We start from the raw sequence: 22348 nt of genomic DNA, 5'->3' as shown, positions 1-22348 counted from the left end.
GTGCAAAAGGTATGGATTTGGGAGTGAGAGAGACCTAAGTTTGAATTCTAGCTCCAACATATACGAGTTGTATGATCTTAAGTAAGTAGACTTATCTCTGTAAACCTCAGTTCTTTCCTTTGTAAACTGAAGTTATTGTAATAATTGAATGGATTTGTCTAAAATACATAGCACCATATCTAGCACAGCATGTCCTCAGTAAATATTGGTTCTTTGCCTTTGTACTACCAAAGATTTCCCTGGCAATGTTTGGCCAATAGGAAGTTTTAATTTGGAGTATGGAATCAAATCGTGCTCAAAACAAGCCCTCTTGTTATCACCTGTACATCACTATTGTAATCCCACGGGAAGCTGAGTCAGACCAATGTAAGAATATATGGAGAATAAAAAGACTGATCATAAATTGGCCTTAAGTTTCAACACTATAAAAACAGTAGGAAACAAGATAAGAACACTAGGCATCAGTCAGCTTGGGTTGGATGATAAGCCCCCCAAAATGTAGATATGCTGATGATGTGGATAAAGAACAAAATGCATATGGAATCAAATGACTAGAACCTGAAATAACTTGCTTTAGAGCAAGTAGGAAAGAAAGTAAGCAAACTGGCTTCAAGAAACTTTCCTGGCAAACCCCGCCTCAAATGGATCACTTACTGTGAATTCTCTCCACCTTTAAGAATATGGGTTGGGCTTCCTCACCCTACACTTATCTCTATCCACAAATCATTTTATGTTTCAGGTTTTTGCCTCCTTAAATTTATTTCAATTCCACCTGGGATGAAACCATAGTCTCTGTTTCTTTGGTATACTCCTCTTGGGAAGGAACGCAAGAAATAAAGAAAAAATCAATGAAAAAGAAGGGAGGAAGGAGGCAGCAAGGAAGGAAGGAGTAGGAAGAAAGCAGAAAGGAAGGCCAGCTTTGAAAGGAAGGCTGAACTTTGTGGTGAAATATCCCCATGCCAGGAACGCTGGCCATCTGCAAACTGTTTTCTCTTGGCTGTCCTATTGAACTTGAGGCATCCACCTTCCTGTGATAGATGCTTGTTGGAGAATTCAGCATAAGGAACCATCTGCCATGCTTGACCTGAATCATCAACAAAGGCAAAGAACTCATTTATAGCCCATATTGGTCATTAGTGACTAATTAAATGTGGGAAGCAAATGCAATACTTTCCAGGACAGCTGTTCCACATAGAGATAAGGCAACAAAAATATTTGCACAACTGCTTTTATAAAGAGTTCTGGGTTCTTTGAACCCAAATCCAGGTGTTTTCTATGATGACAGTATGTAAAACATGAAATAAGTAGCACTGGCAGAAGAACTTGAAAATGAGTAGTACTGGAGTCCTCTTCAACCCCACCCGCGATGATGGAGAGGGGATCATTACACTTGCCCAAACATGCTACCTTCTAAAAGACCCTTCCCACCTCTCTGAATTCCCTTAGTGCTTTACAGGGCTCATGAGGCTCTTATGATGCATTGCATTGGATTATCATCCTTTGGATTCCTGTCTTTTTATTTCTACCACCTGTAGATTCCTTAAGGCAGTAACTTTGCCACATTCAACTCAAACCTGACATAAGACTAAACTTAGAGCCTTTTACTGAGTCTACAATGAAGAAACATTGCTATAAGTTAATAAAATTCTCATTGTCTTTTTGTTTGAAATTTGTTATCTATTTCTTCATTGGGTCTTGAGCCCCCAAATCCCATCTATGGACTTTGTTAAACAAACACAAGGCAGCATGATCTAATAGCAGAAACATGACTAGGAGATCGGGAGCTAGAGTCTAATTCTGGTGCTTTTCCTAAATATAAAAGTGAACTTTGGTAAGTCACATATCTTTCTTTATACCTCAATTACCTCATCTATAAAACAAGGGAAAAGAATATCCACCCTGCAGAGAAATAGGGGAGGGAAGGGAAAGGAAGGGAAAGGAAGGGAAGGGAAGGGAAGGGAAGGGAAGGAAGGGAAGGGAAGGAAGGGAAGGGGAGGGGATTTTTTTGAGGGGAGGGGAGGGAAGGGAGGAGACATTTATTGGTGCCTATTGTATGTCAGACACTGGGTTAAGTGCACATACATGAATCTCTCTATGCAAGTCTCATAACAACTTTGCATCAGTTTCCCAGCTTTACAGATGAAGAAACTGAGACTCAAGGAAAATAATTAGCAAAAAGTCAGTCAACTAGCAATTAGCAAAGTGAAAACACAGACTCAGAGAATGTAACTCCAAAGTCGTCAGGTCAAGCTATTTGACACCGTGGGAGTCACTGACCTGGCCCATGATTGTTGTCAAGGATACAGAGGTGAGCTAAACAGAAGGCTAAGTATCTGGGAGAGGATGAAAGCACCTAAACAAATAAATGTTCCAGAGCGTGCATGTAGGATTCCTTCGACCCACCCTGCTCCTTTCAATGAGGCTGTGAAAAGTAAATTATGTAGAAATCAAAAGGTGTATTCTTTAAGTGCTTGTGCCTAATACTGTAGTTCTTACATTAGGAAATATACTTTAAATAAATAATTCTTGGTCTCTGTCCTCAAGGAGCTTATAATCTCATTAAAGAAAATATCAGTGCTTCACTTACATAGAAAATTCACTCACATGGAACCATATATTCCATTAGAATAGCAGACAAAATTGATATTGCTAATTTTGCTTTTGAGCTTGACAACTACTGCAATGAAGACCAGTGTCTTTGCAATACAATGAACACAATGGTGTCATACGTCAGGGGCTTCAACTTTCTGAATGTTATGTCAGCTAATCATAATTACTGTGCTTTTCCTGGTAGCCTTCCATAACCGACTCCCTACCCTCAACATCCTCTTATGTCTTTAGTTGAGGATGGTATTTCAGGTGGGGCTTCTATTTAAGGTGAGGGCTTTTCTGGGGTCTCTCCCATGTATACATGTTATTAAACTTTTGTTCGATATTCTCCTGATTAATAAATAAATAAACAGCCTTAAAAAAAAGAAAGAATGAATAAACAGAACCTCAGTAACCTGTGGAAGAATATAGGGATATGTAAAATATATGTTAATTGGAGTCCTAGAATAGAAGTAGAGAAAAAAATAATAATCCCCAGGTTTCAGTAGGTTTGTAAAAGTAAATATTCTACCATCCATATTCTGGCTTTGACCATATATTCCTCTGTAATTAAAGGCACTTTTTGATTAAACAATATTGTAAAATTTTAATAGTTCTTCTCACTTGAAACAGTAGTATTAACTTTTATTCATAAAATCTCCTCCTCATATACCCAAGAATTATGAATAATACACATGAAATCAAAACATAAAAAATACATAAAGGAAATTTCAAAAGAAAGTCAATCCAAACCCATGCACCTATGGTCACCTAATCTATGACAAAGGAGGCAAGAATATACAATGGGGGCTTCCCTGGTGGCACAGTGGTTGAGAATCCGCCTGCCGATGCAGGGGACACGGGTTCGTGCCCCGGTCCGGGAAGATCCCACGTGCCGCAGAGCAGCTGGGCCTGTGAGCCATGGCCACTGAGCCTGTGTGTCCGGAGCCTGTGCTCCGCAACGGGAGAGGCCACAACAGTGAGAGGCCCACGTACCGCAAAAAAACAACAACAACAAGAACACACAATGGAGAAAAGACAGCCTCTTCAATAAGTGGAGATAGGAAAACTGGACAGCTACATGTAAAAGAATGATATTAGAACATTCCCTAACACCATACGCAAAAATAAACCCCAAATGGATTAAAGATCTAAATGTAAGACCAGACACTATAAAACTCTCAGAGGAAAACATAGGCCAATCACTCTTTGACATAAATCTCAGAAATATCTTTTTTGATTGACCTCCTAGAGTAATGAGAATTAAAATAAAAATAAACAAATGGGACCTAATTAAACTTAGAAGCTTTTGCACAACAAAGGAAACCATAAGCAAGACGAAAAGACAACCCTCAGAATGGGAGAAAATACTTGCAAACAAAGCAACTGACAAAGGACTAATCTCCAAAACATACAAGCAGCTCATACAGGTCAATATCTAAAAAACAAACAGCCCAATCAAAAAATGGGCAGAAGACCTAAATAGACATTTCTCCAAAGAAGACATACCGATGGCCAACGAACACATGAAAAGATGCTCAACATCACTAATTATTAGAGAAATGCAAATCAAAACTACAATGAGGTATCACCTCACCCAGTCCAAATGGCCATTATCAAAAAAATCTACAAACAATAAATGCTGGACAGGGTGTGAAGAAAAGGTAACGCTCATACACTGTTGGTGGGAATGTAAATTGATACAGCCACTATGGAGAACAATATGGAGGTGCCTTAAAAATCTAAAAATAGAACTACTGTATGACCCAACCATCCCACTACTGGGCATATACCCAGAGAATACCATAATTCAAAAAGAAACATGCACCCCCATATTCACAGCAGCACTATTTACAATAGCCAGGACAGGGAAGCAACCTAAAGGTCCATCAACAGAGTAATAGATAAAGAAGATGTGGTACATACATACAATGGAATATTACTCAGCCATTAAAAGGAACAAAATTAGGCCATTTGTAGAAATGTGTATGGACCTAGAGACTGTCATACAGAGTGAAGTAAATCAGAAAGAGAAAAGCAAATATCATATAATAACGCATATATGTGGAATCTAGAAAAATTGTATAGATTATCTTATTTGCAAAGGAGAAATAGAGACACATAGAATATACCAAGGGATACAACAGGGGAAAGGGGTAGGGAGGGAGGAATTGGGAGACTGGGATTGACACATATACATTATTGATACTATGTATAATATAGACAACTGATGGGAACATACTTTATAGCACAGGGAACTCTACCTAATGCACTGTGGTAACCTAAATGGGAGGGAAGTCCAAAAGGGAGGGGATATCTGTTTGTGTATGGCTGATTCATTTTGTTGTGCATGGAGGCTAACATAACATTGTAAAGCAACCATACTACAATAAAAATTAATTAAAAAATAAATAAAATTTCTTTTAACTCCCCCCCGAAAAAAGAAAGTCAATCCAAGAAATATGGGATCATTAACTAATAATTACAAAGTAAATGAGTGTGAAAGGATGTTTTATATTATTTTTCCTTCAGCAGCCCTCACTTTTGTATTATTATGGGTCTTTTACAAACAGAATTTTCTCGAACTTCTTACTTTATTGTTGAAATTCCCGTGTCCCCTGCATCGGCAGGCGGACTCTCAACCACTGCGCCACCAAGGAAGCCCGAAATAGTGTTTAATGCACACATAACCCATAGGCTTAAAATCAGGGAATCATTGTCATTATATATTCATTGTGTTATAGCTAAAATGCATTTTCAAAATACTTCTCCCTATTGCATATCACAAAGGATTGACTTTTTTATCCTTCTATACACAATAATAGCTACTGATTATTTCTTTGTTCAAGCAAGCATTTGGAGAGAAAAGTCTCAAAACCCAATAGGTGGAAACATACCACCACCACTTTTTTAAAAAAGTGACTGAAACATATATACCTCCCTCTTTTGAACAGACAGAATTCCTATTGCTAGCACAGTGAATTCATATTTAATATTTCACAATTATCCTGTAAAGCAAATACTCTCTCTAGGACTGCCTTAAAATCTATTCAGATATCAATAAACCCCTAAGTTAAGAAGAATTTACTGTGAGATGAATACCCTCCTATTTTGGTAATCGTTTAGGAAAGTTCACTGCTTAGTGGAAGGAATCACAAAAGAATGGGGCTAAGTTTCTCAGGGACTAAGACAGGAAAGGTCAAACATTAGAGGACGTGAAGGCTCTAAGGCTCTTCATCTTTCCCCAGTAGAGCCATTTGCATTTGGGCCTCAGATGCTACCAGGTAGAGTTAGGTGCAGTCTCTCCTCCCACTTAATCCATTTTGCTCTAAATTATTGAGAGATGAGAAGTCTCATGGGAGTAAAAAGCCTAGGACCCATATTCACTCCGTTGAAAGTCACAGGACTTACCCCCAGGGATGTTAGGACATCAGTGTGAAGACAGAAAAACAGACATCCCATGTGGAAATTCACCATGGTGGTTGAGGGTTTCATAGTCCCTGGGCATAGTGGCATGGACACAGTATGCATCAGCTACCAGAACTTGTCAAAAGTTGTCCTCTATATCTTATATAGAGGAGAAAAGTGTCTCTGTATAAACTGAAAGAGCTGTTGTATTAAAGTGCTCATTTGGGGCCCCAATACCCTTGTTTGGGGATTCTTCTGACTGGGCCTAATATTGAAGGGGAATATGACCTTTTTCTCACCATGGACACATTAGGGTCAGAGGGAACCATGGAAGCAAATGAGGTTTCACGACCTGCAGGTGTGTCAGTTCACTAAGAAACATTCACTAATTTCCTTTCCCAACCCCAGCGGCAAGGTGGTAGCCAAGAAGCATTAAAAGCATTAATTCCTGGCCACGCTGTGCATCAAAGGGAACCTTACAAGTACTTAGAGCAGGTAATCTTCAAAAAAGATGAAACACTCCTGCAAATAAGAAGGATTGGAGCCATGGTAATCTGTATAATAAACAGCAGCTAAGTATTATTGATCCCTTTCCATAAAGCAAGCATTGTGCTCCACACGTATCATTTAATCCTCAGACCAAGCCTATGAAGTAGGTACATAATTACCTCCATCCAACAGCTGAGAAAAATTAGGCTGACCCAAGATCACACAGCTGGCAACAATCAGATTGCAGAAACCATGCTTTCAGTTTGTGCTGTCCGCTAGAGTAACCACTAGTCACGTGCGACCACTTAAATCTTAATAAAATTAAACGAAGTTAAAATTTTATTTTCCCAGTTGCACTAGCTACAGTTCAAATTTCATTAGTCACACATGGTTAGTGACTACCGTATCAGGCAGTGCCAGTTGTATAGAACATACCCATCACGGCAGAAACATCTGACAGTGCTGTTTTAACGATTACACAAGTCTCAGGAAGGTTAAAGAAACAAAGTAATTGTGAGTGCACACACACACACACACACACACACACACACACTTTCCCCTCATGGCTCTGTAGTGTTTTTAGTGAGATGAGCATCATCACAGCCAGGGATGACAAGAGAGAAACAGAACAGAACAAGAGTCAACAGTATCACCATTGGGGATCATGGAGGAACTTGGAATGGTGGGAAATCACATAAGGCATTGAAAAGACTTCTGTGCGGATAACTCAAGAAATATGTAAGATCAAGCCTCCTACTTACTTTCGCATGTTAAAGGAGGAGCCCTCGCGCTTCCCTGGTGGCGCAGTGGTTGAGAGTCCACCTGCCGATGCAGGGGACACGGGTTCGTGCCCCGGTCCGGGAAGATCCCACATGCCGCGGAGCGGCTGGGCCCGTGAGCCATGGCCGCTGAGCCTGCGCGTCTGGAGCCTGTGCTCCGCAGCGGGAGGGGCCACAACAGTGAGAGGCCCACGTAGAGCAAAAAAAAAAAAAAAAAGGAGGAGGAGCCCTCTGTTGAAGAGAGGCATAGACATCCATGTTACAAATATAAATGTGACCCATTTTGCTCACAAACTGGGAAGGCTGGTATTCCATCAGTTACACAAGTAGCATAGACATCGTGTATTTGACCAGCAAAGTTCAAGAAGAGTCAGTGTTTCTAAAATTTTCTGAATGGTTCCAAAACTTCTCTTAGAATAATGATTGTGATAAGAAATCATAGTTAATGTAAGACGTGGAATTTTTAAAGCATTTTTTTCTTAGTTGTGAAAAGAAATATATCAGACCGTTACAAATAAAATTCTAATACGCTTGCTCAGCATGGCTTCTCTCAATAGTAGGAGTGCCATATTCTGTTGCTGAACTGATGTTTCTTTAGAATTAATATTTATACCAAAAGACGATTATACAATACAGACCTAGTTTAAAAATCTATCACAAGTTTCAATAAGTGAAATTTTAATGCTGTTTATATTTTAGGGATAAAATTTACCAGCTAGCTACAGTTCTGGATCACAAACCCAAGTAGTTATGATTTCAGATAATATTATGAAAGTCTCTAATTTGTATTTAAGAAAATAGCAAAATCCTTTTTGTTAAGTAGAATTTCACTTCTCTTCTCTCCCAGTAATTTTTATCATAAATTAATTTGATAGCAAACAGTATTCTTGTGTCACTAGAAAAGATAATTTTACTTTTTAAATCAACAAATTTGATCCTACCACTATCCCTCCCCAAATCATAAGATATGAACCTGGTAAATTCACACTGCATAAAAGGTTACATGGTGAAACATCTCCCTGAGTTGGCTGTCTAGCTGCCCTCTTCCCCAAAGCTAATCACGTTTTGCAGTTTCTGATATATCGTTCCCAAGATATTTTATGTAGACACAGGCGTAGGTGTGTACGTCACTTTTAAAAACACAAATGGAAACATCACAGTAACAATTGTTTCAGGCAAAAATCATTAATGGCTGCGCAAATTAGTAGACAAAAAGTATGATAACAGGATATTCACACAGTCTCAAATTAACTCCCCATAAGATACTTATTAATAAAAGAGGAAAATATAATAATTTGACCATGGAGAACTCTGGAAGACACCACCTTAACCAAGTGATCAAGTTGACATCTCCAGCAATGAGAGGTGTCTCCAGATATGAACAGTGAAGTACACAACACCACTTCTACAATATTCTGGCCAAAAAAAAATTGTAACCTGAGTCAAATCACAAGAAAACATTAGAAAGACCCATCTGAGGAACACTACCAAATATGTGATGAATGCTCTTCAAAAGGATCAAGGTCATGAAAGGCAAAGACTGATGAACTGGAGATGCTGCCCCAGATCAAAGTACCCTAAAGGACAGTAGTGGAAGAAATGAAAAAAATTGCAAAAAGTCTGCAGATTCGTTAATAGAATTGCATCAATGATCATTTCCTAGTTTTGATCATTGTACCACAGTCATGTAAGGTGTTAACTTTGGGGTAAACTAGGTGAAGGATAAAAAGGAATTCTCATGCCATTTTTGCAACTGTTTGTAAATATAAAATTATTTCAAAATGAAAAGTAAATTTTTAATTAAAAACACAAATAGCAGCGTTCTGTATAGACTTTTCTCTTTCATTTCTCACTTAAAAATATGTCTTGAGGATTACACCACCTATATGTATAATATATATATATACACAGATACATATATACATATATATAGCTACTGCATTTTTAATGGAATGTTCCATTTTATAGATTTATATTATATTAACCAGTTCCTTACTAATGAGCACTTGGGCAATTTCCTAGCATTTGCAGGAAATAAACATCCTTTATAAAGGACGTAAAACATCCTTTTACGTAAAACGTTCTATACACGTAATAAAGCCACTCTAAATGTACAGTAAATCTGTGGCTCCCTTCCTATAAGACAGAATTCATGTTAGGGGTGCTCATGCAGAGTAACAGATGTGGCCAAGTCATCTATCAAATCCAGATTTGAGAAAAATAAAGTGTTATTTGCTGATACTATAAATTATCAATGTTGCTGTTAAAATGAACTGATTTTTAATATTGTCTCATATATCGAACACATCTCTTTGACTTTTCCTTCTCTTGTAAATTCTTTAATTTGGGAGTACAGAAAAGCCAAATTATCACAAATTTTACCAATTAAGACATTTTAAACAAAACAAGATGAAATTATATCCTAAATTGGAAATTCAAATGAACCTATCTTCTCTAGGAATTAAGACCCTAACCAAATCATTGGTATTCAGATTAGCTGTTCCAAAGATCTGTATCCTAAAGCATGTCTAAGAGTTTAAGATAAGCTGGATAATTAAAGGATCTAAGTACACTCTAAATGTTGTAATAAAATGCTAAAACGCATTGATCTGCAAAAAAAAGATTGTACGATAATCAGAAAACTCTGAATGTCATAGAATAACCTTGCTTACTTTACATTTGCCACTTTAACTTACTTTAGCAAGTGGACAAGCAGGCCATTCTAATCCGAAACCCATTCTAATGAAAGAGGAGAGTTGTCTTTTTATTTTTTAACTTTTTATTCTCATAATTCGTTTCTCTTAAAGTCTTCTGTATTTTTTTTAATGTGGTTTTTCTCATCTGTCAAAGGAGGTGGCTGAACTAAATATTTTTAAGACCTCTTCTAGCTCTAAATTCAGCTGTACAATAATCCAAGTGGGATCATAATGTACACTGATACATGCAAATCCTCAGGGAAAGAGGCTTAAGCAGAGTTGAGAAAAGGAGGGTGAGGAGAGGACTGGACCAGTTGCCACAAATTATATCATATTCCCAAGACTCCCTAGACCTCATGCCTGGAACCTGATTTAGGTCTCAGAGATGGCTGTCCCAGCCTTTCTGGAAAGTGGGGAGTGGAAAGAGGGGCTGGGGGGACCATTTTCCAAGGTGGAGTGAGTTGAAGTGCCTGAGCTGTATCTGGGATACTGATTTGTGATCATTATTGAATGAGATTGAACGATTTAAGATTAAAAAACTGCATCATGTCATTGTTAAGTATACAGCTCTGCCCTTTACTAGCTCTGACCTTGGATAAGTCACTTAAATGCTTTGAACCTCAGTTTTCTCATCTACTTCCTTTATAGGTTATTGTGGTAAGTGACATAAAATAGTATAAAGCCCACTTTTACATTATCATTGTTGCTGTTATTATTGTTATTACCATTGGGTCACTGGCCTAAAAACTGATTCAAGGCATTTAATACAGAGAATTGTAATACTAAGTAAGCCATTAAGCTAAAAGAGCTGTAATAATTGATGAACAATAGAAGCCTTTCCATCAGCGTAAGTAACAGAGCCAGGAATCAGTAGCAACAATAAGAAAAGAGACAGATGGCCTTTTCCAGGTATTGATTTGAAGGCCAAACATCATTCTCCTCATAATTCTTTCTCTTTTAAAGTCTTCTACATGTTCTTATCATTAAAACAGTGTCTATAGAGCATTATGTTGGCTATTTCACAAAGTGAATGAAAAATTCCCTTCCATTCTTTAGCTTATAACAAACCAAGAATAAGTACAATACAACAAACCAATAAACATTTGAGTTTTCTCCTGAAGATCAAGTAAATAGAGCACTGGATGAGGTGTAGAATCGCTATTAGGATTCTTTATTGTTTCACAGAGGACTTAATGGAGATGATGAGATATTAGGAGTCATCTGAAGGAAAAGTTAGGATGCTGTATTAGTTTCCTGTGGTTGCTGTAACAAAATACCACAAGCTTGGCAGTTTAAAACAACAGAAACTTAGTCTCTCACAGTTCTGGAGGCCAGAAGTCCAAAATTAGTATCGCTTGAGCACAATCTTCCCTAGAGCCCTCCAGAGATTCTAGAGGAGAATCCGCTCTTGCCTGTCCAGCTCCCCATGGCTGCTGGCATTCCTTGGCTTGTGGCTGCATCACTCCTGTCCATTTCTGTGTTCACACTACCCTCTCCTTCTCTGTGCCACATCTCCATCTCTCTTATAAGGACACTTCTGATTGGAGTTAAGGCCCACCTAGATAATACAGAATAATCTCACATTTCAAGATCTTTTATTTAATCACATCTTCAAAGACCCTTTTTCCATCTATGGTAACGTTTACAGGTTCCAGAGGTTAGGATCTGCTATCTTTGGGGGTCAATATTCTGCCTACTCACATAGTTCTTCCCTTTTAGGAAGAGCAGTGTTCAAGAAAGCTTGCAATCAAAGTAAGGCATGCAGAGTCTGTCACAGACACAGGAGCAAAGTGTTTGTGTTTTTGTTGCCCTTGTTGTTTGTCAGAGCATCTAACTGAGACCCTGAAGGAGAATGCACTTCCTGAGAGGTAAAATCCAATCAGTAGGGGATCTGGAAGAGAGAAAAAGTGTGGTCACAGGAAAGCCCAGGGATCATAGATCCCAGCCTCAGCAGGACACTGGGCTGGAAACCAACAGTACTTTCCAAAACCTACCTATGGGTTTTGAAGGGTCCACCCTGACACCAGCCAATCTTAGCCTCTCCACCAGGACCCCCCAGAGGCTCAAGCAGAGACAGTCACCACAACATGCCGATCCACCCCCATCTACAGTTCAGTTACTGGATTGCCCTTTCTGTTCACAGTTCTGTTGCATTTCCATCTCGTTCTACTCTTTCTACCAGATGGTCTGCTCTTTCTTATTATAGCTAAGAAAGATTTAGATTAAAATAAACCCTCTATAGTCATCACCTAAATTTTAACTTAGGCTTAATACCCATCTCAATATCAATTTTTACATTCGTGGTCTTAGTAAAATGTATCGAGGGGCAAACAGGATGACAAAGACAAACTGCTTGGTTTCCCTTGTACCCTTTGAATGAAACTAAGGGAATGAAGCAATTTTCCAGGGAGCCAATGAGTTTAAGTTCCTTTTATCACTATAACTTGGGTGTTGAATAATATCCTCCATGTGACAGCCTGAGAGCAGTCACCAATCCTAGTTAAAAGGGATTGATTGCTCTCTAGGAAATACAAGGGGCCTGTCCCAAGAGATGCTTCAGAGGAGAAACTATGTATGGCTTTAGTTTCTCTCCTACAATGCACTCCAGCATGGTATATAATCCCCGGGCCCTACATCAATCCTTGGGTTCAAACCCTTGCTCCAAGATTTGTCATTCGTGTGAATTTCTTCAGAGGAATTCTTTTGAGGGTTAAATCAGATAATGCATGTTTTATCTATCAATTTAGCTGGGCTACAGTGTCCAGTTATTCAAGCAAACATTAATCTAAATGTTACTCTGAAGGTCATTTTGTAGATGTGATGAAAGTCCATAACCAAGTAATTTTAAGAAAGGGAGATTATCCTCGATAATCTGAATGGGCTGGATTTAATCAGTTGAAAGGCCTTACCAGCAGACCTGAGTCACCCCAGAGAAGGAGGAAATTCTGTTTGTGGAATGCAGCTTCAGCTCACACCCAAGAGTTCCAGCTTGTCTGTCCTTCCTAACAACCCAGCCTATGGACCCCCCCATGATCGCATATGGCAATTCCTCAAAATAAATCTCTTAATATATATTATATCTCCTACTAGTTCTGTGTCTCTGGTTGAACTGTAACTGGTACAACATGTAAAGAAGAATAGAGACTGACACACAGTAAGGGCTCAGAAAATTGTTGTTACTATTTTTGGTGGTGGTGGTGGTGGTGGTGGTAGTGATGGTGGTGGAATTGTTACACAACATAAACTTCTGGAATTTCCCAACATGTCCACTTTCCAACATTATGTCCCATTGGTCCCAATAAGTACATTCTTTTTTTGTCAGATCATGTGACTCAACTCTGGATTCAAAAAATAGAGCTACTAAAATAATCCATTTACACTATTTTGTAATAACTGTAAATGGAGTGTAACCTTTAAAAATTGTATAAAAAATTACATAGTCCCACCCTATTTTTGTCAGTATTAAGTCTAATGAATTCCACACCCAGCCCCCAAAAGCAGGATAGATTTGGCCTTGGTTCAAAGGTAGCCTGTATCAGTGGACATGTTATTAGCTTGATTACAGTGATTATTTAGCGATGTACATGCATATTAAATCATCAAACTGTATGCCTTAAACATATACTTTTTTTTTTTTTTTTTTTGCGGTACGCGGGCCTCTCACTGTTGTGGCCTCTCCCGTTGCGGAGCACAGGCTCCGGACGCGCAGGCTCAGCGGCCACGGCTCACGGGCCCAGCCGCTTCCGCGGCACGTGGGATCCTCCCGGACCGGGGCACAAACCCGTGTCCCCTGCATCCGTAGGCGGACTCTCAACCACTGCGCCACCAGGGAAGCCCACATATACTATTTTTAACTGTCAATTATATTTCAATTTTTAAAATGTAGTCTGTAAATATTATTTTTTAAAAATACTCTGCTTAACAGACAAAGCAACATCACATTCCAAATCATTTCATGCAATTTCACAGACCAATAACTAATACGCTTCCCAATACAGATACATTTTTAGGCAACCATTAGCCTAGAGAGATTCTTCACTAACTTGTATTAGTACAAATTCTACCTTGGCATTTTTTTAAGTCTAGGAATTATATTATTTCTTTCAGTTAGCTTTCCTTGTATTTCCAATAGTCTTTAAATATATGAATTTTCACCTCCTCCTTTCTTCCTCTGTTATTTTCCATTTAACATGACAGGATTCCTTAAGCCTCTATTAATAGCTTTACTGTATCTGTAATTGCTTCAAGTTTGTAGCAAGAGGCATACAAACAACTCTTAGACCTAGTAAATTTGCATTTTCTACTTACCGAAATGTCCCATGCAAATTTGAAGTACCATACAAGGTATTTTTCACTTTTTCTTTCTAATAGTCTCTGTTACTTCAATACTGTTGTGTCCTCCAGAAGTATGCTTTACTGACTCAGTAAGTGACTACGTTCGAAAGTCACTTACTGAGCATCTACTTGAGCAAAAAGAATGTATTGCATTTCATCTCATGGAGTTTTTGACAAGGATGAGAGATAAACACAAATAACTGTATTATTTGGAAGACTGATATCTGCCATTGGGACGGTTCAGACAGTGTTACGGTGATTCTGAGAACATAAAGCTCACAACTGGTTGAAATGGGTGATGAAACTGAGAAAAGCCTAACGGTAGAGATGGCTTCTGAGAGGATTCTTAAAGAACGGTTAGGATTTCAACAGCCTGGCAACAAAGTAAGGGCCATTTCAGAAAATGAAAACAGCACATGAGTCCTGGGAAGTGACTCACTTTGTACATGAATAAAGTGAGAGCCAGACAAGAACTTGCCCATGCAAAACTAGAACATGCAGCTAGTTAGTAGTAATAACCCCAAGAAAGTCCAGAAACCCAAGGAAGCCTGTACAGTATCTTTTGTCCACAGTTCCCTGTTCCTTATAGTTATATTATGAGACAGATCTGAACTGCTGGGCCTTCCATTAAGAGGCCATCAAGACTAAACTCTCATGCCTTATATCCCTTTCTGTTCAACCACTCTCAGAACTCTAATGTCTTATCATTCATCCACCCATTGCCCTCCAGTCTGGATCCCACAGTCCTATGTCCACCCTCTCCATTCTTCTCTACCCTCTTCTTCACTGGGCCATATGGAACCCCCTGTCTGTCTTCCCTTTCTCTGAATGGTTCCTTCACCTTCTTTCTCTAATTGAAATCTTATTCTTCCTAAGGACAAAAGCAGAGTTTGCTTTTTTCTTTACAGCCCATGAACTTCAGATGCTGGTTGGTGTCCTCCTAGCTCCCAGTGCTACTTTCAAAGCTTTCATTTGCCCTTTTTTTCTTTAAAATACCCAGCTTGTTTGAAGCCCATACCATAGGCCTACAATTCGCCCACTTCCACTTCCTTAGAGAGCACATATATCAATGTCCTGATCACTCCCCCACTTACCAATGACTTTTTCCTCAGCTCATCACCCTTCATGTCCTCATTATCTTCCATGCCCAGAAAATCACTCTCCCCCGTCTCCCTCCTTCCTACTTGCCTGGAACATCAAATCTGCTTCAACTCAACTCTGGCCATATTCTAGAAACTGAAGTTTGATAGAGAAAACCATTTATGTGTATGGTGTTAGGGAGCGTTCTAATTTCATTCTTTTACATGTAGCTGTCCAGTTTTCCCAGCACCACTTTTTGAAGAGGCTGTCTTTTCTCCATTGTATATTCTTGCCTCCTTTATCAAAAATAAGGTGACCATATGTGCATGGGTTTATCTCTGGGCTTTCTATCCTGTTCCATTGATCTATATTTCTGTTTTTGTGCCAGTACCAGACTATCTAGATTACTGTAGCTTTGTAGTATAGTCAGGGAGCCTGATTCCTCCAGCTCCGTTTTTCTTTCTCAAGATTGCTTTGGCTCTTTGGGGTCTTTTGTGTTTCCATACAAATTGTGAAATTTTTTGTTCTAGTTCTGTGAAAAATGCCATTGGAGAGGGTGTGGAGAAAAGGGAACCCTCTTGCACTGTTGGAGGGAATGTAAATTGATACAGCCACTATGGAGAACAGTATGGAGGTTCCTTAAAAAACTAAAAATAGAACTACCATACCACCCAGCAATCCCACTACTGGGCATATACCCTGAGAAAACCAGAATTCAAAAACAGTCATGTACCCCAATATTCATTGCAGCTCTATTTACAATAGCCAGGACATGGAAGCAACCTAAGTGTCCATCGACAGATGAATGGATAAAGAAGATGTGGCACATATATACAATGGAATATTACTCAGCCATAAAAAGAAATGAAATTGAGTTATTTGTAGTGAGGTGGATGGACCTAGAGTCTGTCATACAGAGTGAAGTAAGTCAGAAAGAGAGAAACAAATACCATATGCTAACACATATATATGGAATCTGAAAAAGAAAAAAAGGTTATGAAGAACCTAGGGGCAGGACAGGAATAAAGATGCAGATCTACTAGAGAATGGACTTGAGGACAGGGGGAGGGGGAAGGGTAAGCTGGGACAAAGTGAGAGAGTGGCATGGACATGTATACACTACCAAATGTAAAATCAATAGCTAGTGGGAAGCAGCTGCATAGCACAGGGAGATCAGCTCCATGCTTTGTGATCATCTAGAGAGGTGGGATAGGGAGGGTGGGAGGGAGGGAGATGCAAGAGATATGGGGATATATGTATAGGTATAGCTGATTCACTTTGTTATAAAGCAGAAACTAAGACACACACAAAAAAAAAGAAAAGAAAACTATTTAATACCTCTAATTAGTTCCACAATAAATTCATGACTCAGAGTCACAAACGGGTACCTGATACTTCCCGACATGTACTCTATTTACACTTCCCCAGTACATTGCTTTCCAACTCTCGTAGACAGCTATTACATACTTCCTCCTCTCTCTTCAAACATCACCTTAGCCCTTGACCCTACCTCATATTTTCCTGAGAAATAAGAAGCAATTTAAATGGTGTTCCCTTGACTTTCTGTTTATCTACTTTCTTCTGTACCTATTCTTTCTACCTTCCTTCCTGACATTACTTAGTTGTGTCTATTCTTCTAAAAAAAAAAAAAAAGCCCACCTGCTCCACTGGGATCTCCTGATCCACATCCTCTCATTACCTTGCAGTTTTGCCTTCTCTCTCCTGCATCATCCATTTTTTCCACTCTTCTGAATCCATCTCATCTGATCTAGTTTACCTGGTCTTAAAAATCACCCTCCCTTGACCCAAAGTACCCTCTAATTTTCACCACATTTCTTTCTTTCTCTATACAGCAAAAACCTCAAAAGAGTAACTATACCTCCTGTCTCCACTTTCTTACCTCCCAATCTCAGCTTGATCACTCCAGTCAAGCTTCTGATTCTTCCATTTTCTAGTCAGGTCACCGATAACCTGATGCTGCCAAACCTAATGGACACACCTGAGCCTCCATCTTACTGAGACTTTTAGCAATACGTAGCTTTATTGACCAACTCCTACTTCCTGAAACACTTTCCTCTCTTGGCCTTAGTGTCACCCACTCTCCTAATTTTCTTCTTACCTCACTGGACTTTTTTTTTTTTCACTCTTGAGCTCCTCTGTTTCTACTCAATCTCTGAACTTTGGATTTCAGGAGAAAACTTGGATTTTCTCCTTTTCTCAACCTACATTTATTTCCCAGGTGATGTCACCTGAGTCTCTGGTTCCAGTCACTTCCACCAGCAGAGTATAGATCCCTGACTGGCCTCATAGTCTTTAAAGAGACAAGCAAGGATGATTCCAGGAAGAAATTAGGTTGCACTTAACCAAGCATACTCCCCACCAAAACCAGACAGGGTTCCAAGGTCACATCCTCAGGTTCATTCACATGCCCAGTTCTCCCCAAGTAATAGTCTTTCCACAGGACAGGACATCACACAGCCTTGTCCAGAGCTATCCTTTCTGTTTAATGTTCACGGTCCCACTCTGAAGTTCCGGAAGTCCCCCTTCCTTCCTCTCCCAAGTCCATTTCCTGTCACAGAATATTTCAAAGTGAAATCCAACACAACCACCTCTCATTTACACAGATCTCCTGACTCTGAATCCAGGATTTTTTCCATTACGTCAGGCTGCCCCTCAGACTCTTATTGATAAGTAAATTTCATTTTATGCTACCCTATATATGTCTTTTGCATGAGATTCTTATCCTCCACCCATCACCCCCCAAAATAACTGACCAGCCATACATGGCTCTATAAAATACTAGCAGGCAATGCACTGTGGCACAGAGTTTATTTTTCCAAACAAGTAAAACAAATGCTTGGCTTAAAAATAATAAACACATTATACTCAGGCATATAAGCAATGTTTTAAAACAATATTTGTTTTCTCCTGCTTTCCTTTGCAACAATCTATTAGGATGTCAGATTTCAAAACAAAAGCTAGTTTCCACAGGAAGGGAAAACAGATTAAGGCAGACAAGGAAGAAAGGAATAATGTTTGCAACATTTAGATTTGAAATCTTACATAGCCTTCTCAGAAACACTGATGTTTGTTGGCACTTTACTACTTTTAATTCTGAGCATGAAATTCAAACGTCTATGGAGACAAAACTATATAACTATGAACAAAACAAACAACACACTGGTCCCTTCCTGGTGTGAACTTTGGATAAATATGGCAGCTCTTTCCAGTTGTGAGTATGTATCTCTCCTTCTCTAGCCACTTTAAAATAGGTTGGATTCTAAACTGTCAGGAAGGATTCAAGTGACGACTAAATTGAATTAAGGTATAAAGAAAGGTCTCATTTCATATTTCTCATAGCATGTTCTACTGACAATGCATTGGGTAATGATGTTTATGATAAAGTCTGTACTTTTGTTTGGGTTATGAATCATTTATTTTTCACTTTTAACAGGAACCAGACATTGCCTCATTACTGTCTTGTCTAAGAAGTATGTCTTGCAATGAATTTTGGTAAGGTCAATTTTTTTCCCCATTAGAGTAGTATGTGTGTTAAAAATTAAAAGATTACTAGATGATCTAAGTCAGTGGTTCTGGAACTATAAATCTGTGGCTAGTAAGTATTAACTCCTTTTTATCAGAAATTCTGAGACTACATAAGAAAGAAGTATGGGAGTAGTCAGATTCCTGAGACTTACTGACCATCACTGAACTAGGTACAGAGGAAGGGACCACAAAATAACTATGCTCTAACTTTGGGTACCTCAGAGGACATAGACGTAGATTATTCAATACCACATCTATTTGCTACTTGATCTTGGCATTTAAGGTATATGCTTGAGCCAAGAGTTAAGTTGATTACTGGACTATGATAAAGGCAGGCATGATCCTCAGTGGCCTAAATGTTTTAAGAGCTCTATTTCAATGTCAGCTCCACCTTGTACCAGCTACGTGACTCTAGGCAAATTGATTAATCCCTTAGCTTCAATTTTTTCTTCTGAAAATCAGATTGCTAATATGTAACCTCGGCGAAACTGTAGTTTGGACTTAATTATGTAAATGTACGTACAGTATCTGGTTCCCAATAAATGTTAGTTCCTTTCCCTTGCATAATTTTATATCAGGAATCAGTGGCAGATTCCATCATATCACAATTGCTTATGGATTCACTTGGGTATTCACAACAGTATTCACTTATATGTTGCCTCTTTAGAGACAAAAAGATTTCTAGGGCTTTGGAGCTAATGACGAGCTACCTCCATCTGATACCCATCATGGACAGAATGCACAGCTTACAAACGCCATGGAGGCGGGTGGTGGCTGCGGGGTCTGGGGCGGGGGCGTGGAGCCAGGCCTGCAAGGGGTCGGGCAAGATGGCGGCCATGGAGACCAGTCAGCACCCCCGACCCTGGAATCACTGCCCACCGATCCCCTGCTCCTCATCTTATCCTTCTTGGACTACCGAGACCTAATCAATTGTTGCTATGTCAGTTAAAGACTTAGTCAGCTATCAAGTCATGATTCGCTGTGGAGAAGACATTGCAAAAACTACTGGCTGATACCTGAGGAAGAGAAAACACAGAAGAACCAGTGTTGGAAATCCCTCTTCACAGATACTTTTCTGATATAGGAAGATATATTGACCATTATGCTACTATTACAAAGGCCTGGGATGATCTCAAGAAATATTTGTAACCCAGATGGTTTTCTCTCTGAAAGAGAGTGCTTAAGAGGAAGACCTAGATGCTGCAGAAGCTCAGATGGGCTTCAAACTTCCAGATGATTATCGATGTTACTATCATATCCACAATGGGCAGAAGTTAGTGGTTCCTGGGTTGTTGGGAAGCATGGTGCTGTCTAATCCTATCTTTCTGAGGATTTGTTAGACATCTATACAGCTGCTGGAGGCTTCCAGCAGAGACAGGGACTGAAATATTTTCTCCCTTTAACTTTTGGCATACATACTGGTTTGAGTCGGTACATAGCAGTGGAAGGGCTGAAACAAAAATGAAGTTTTCTACCGATCTTGGAGAGAGAGCAATGAGTGGTCCTGAAGAGAGATCTTAGTTCTCTGCCCAGGAATTGAACGTGGGTCGCCTGAGTTGAAAACCAGGAATCCTAGCCGCTAGACCACCAGGCACTAGAGGCTAGCAGCAAAGTGGCCCTGGCTCTTTCCCCTGTTTGAAAGCAAGAACATTTCAAGGAGGCAAAAATTGTAGAAACAGGTACAAAGTTTATTATTAGAGATACAGCATAACATGTGGGTGAGCACACAGAGAAGCAGTTTGCTTTTTTAAGTCAGAAGCAAGGCAGAAATACACACCCAGAGAGAAAGAGTATGGGCATCCTAAATGAGTAGCACAATAAAGAGGTGATTTAAATCACTTATATGGGACAGTCCTTCCGGGTTTTTGTTTACCTTTGGCCAATTTTCTTATTTCTCTCTTCACACCTGACCTGCCCTAGGACCCTCCCTAACATGCATGCACAACTTTTTGCTAAGATGGATCCCACCCCAGAGGCCTGTGGGGGGTATGTCCACACTTATTATGGGGTGGCATCCCCTCCCTTTTTGACCCCCAAGGAGGCTTCCTGCTCACGTGCAGACAGGGAAGTTTTCCTTGATCCCAGGAGTGGTCATCTTATCTCTTTACTTCAGCAGAGCTCAGCTTCTGCCACTAGCTTTGTCCTTGGAGCGCCTTGCATGAGAACAAAGCTTCAGTTTTACTCCACTTGACAAACACCAGCTGTCCAGCCCAAGGGCCCATCTATCTCCTACCTCACTACCAGATGTCTGACCAAATGGCTCAGAGTCCAGCTACTACTGACGTGTTTATCATAGGTGCTACTTTCACTGACTGGTTTACTTCTTATGTCAACAATGTCGTATCAGGTGGCTTCCCTATCATCAGAGACCAAATTTTCAGATATGTTTATGATCCGGAGTGTGTAGCAATGACTGGGAATATTACAGTTTCAGTTTCCACATCGTTTCTGCAGGAACTCGGCTCTGTATACCCACCCCATTATTTCTTCACATACCAAATCAGGACTGAAATGTCAAAAGACGCACTTCCTGAGAAGGCTTGTCAGTTAGACAGTCACTACCGGAGAATAACAAATGCTAAAGGTGATGTGAAGGGACTTTCCTGGCGGTCCAGTGGTTAAGACTTCGCCTTCCAGTGCAGGGGGTGCAGGTTCGAACCCCGGTCAGGGAGCTAAGATCCCACATGCCTTGCAGCCAAAAAACCAAAAACATAAAACAGAAGCAGTAGTGTAACAAATTCAATAAAGACTTTTAAAATGGCCCACATCAAAAAAATCTTTAAAAAAATTAAAAAATAAAGGTAATGAGGAAGAAGTTCAAGGACCTGGAGTTGTTGGTAAATTTCCAATCATCAGTCCAGGCTGGGTATATGAATACACAAGTTGTATATTCATATATAACATCATGCTATATGGAAGGATATTATATCTTCCTTTTTTTTTTTTTTTACTTTAAAGACAAGATCTTTAATGTCACCTTTCCCTGATTCCATATGGCATGTCCGACACTCAGGGTGTCTATAGCTCAATTGGAAATGGGTCCTAATAAACATGAAGAGATGCAAGAGAAAGAAGAGGAGGAGGAGGAAGTAGACGATTATGACCATTTGGCAGATATGGATGAATCTGATGAAGAATACTAGGAGGAGAGACGGAGGGGAGTCTTTGATGCTCCCATTCAAAGATGCCACTGCTCTCGCCTTTTTTAAAGCAAGCCTCTGCTGATGGAAGCCCTGGGAGGAATCCAGCCTGTTGAACAAATTTCTCAATAATGTAAATCATCAAATTGTTCTCAGCTTATAGCAGGAAAACTAGCATGAAATATCGTGCCAGGCCCTGGGTTCTATGAGATACTACTTTAGGAATTGGATTGTTTGGGTTTGCTTTGTGTTTTTGAGGTAGAGGAGGAAATGGGAATCTTTTTTT

At 39.5% G+C, this 22348-nt stretch overlaps 1 pseudogene; it reads left to right on the top strand.

Moving 5' to 3' along the window:
- The first annotated feature begins 19679 nt into the window (after window positions 1-19679).
- On the top strand, window positions 19680-22131 carry LOC112403431 (F-box only protein 3 pseudogene; annotated as a pseudogene).
- Window positions 22132-22348: the final 217 nt, after the last annotated feature.

This window comes from Neophocaena asiaeorientalis, unplaced genomic scaffold, assembly GCF_003031525.2.
Source record: "Neophocaena asiaeorientalis asiaeorientalis breed wild unplaced genomic scaffold, Neophocaena_asiaeorientalis_V1.1 scaffold67, whole genome shotgun sequence".
Lineage (NCBI taxonomy): Eukaryota > Metazoa > Chordata > Mammalia > Artiodactyla > Phocoenidae > Neophocaena > Neophocaena asiaeorientalis.
The sequence above is the reverse complement of the archived record's forward strand: the minus strand, read 5'-3'. Positions and strand labels throughout refer to the sequence as shown.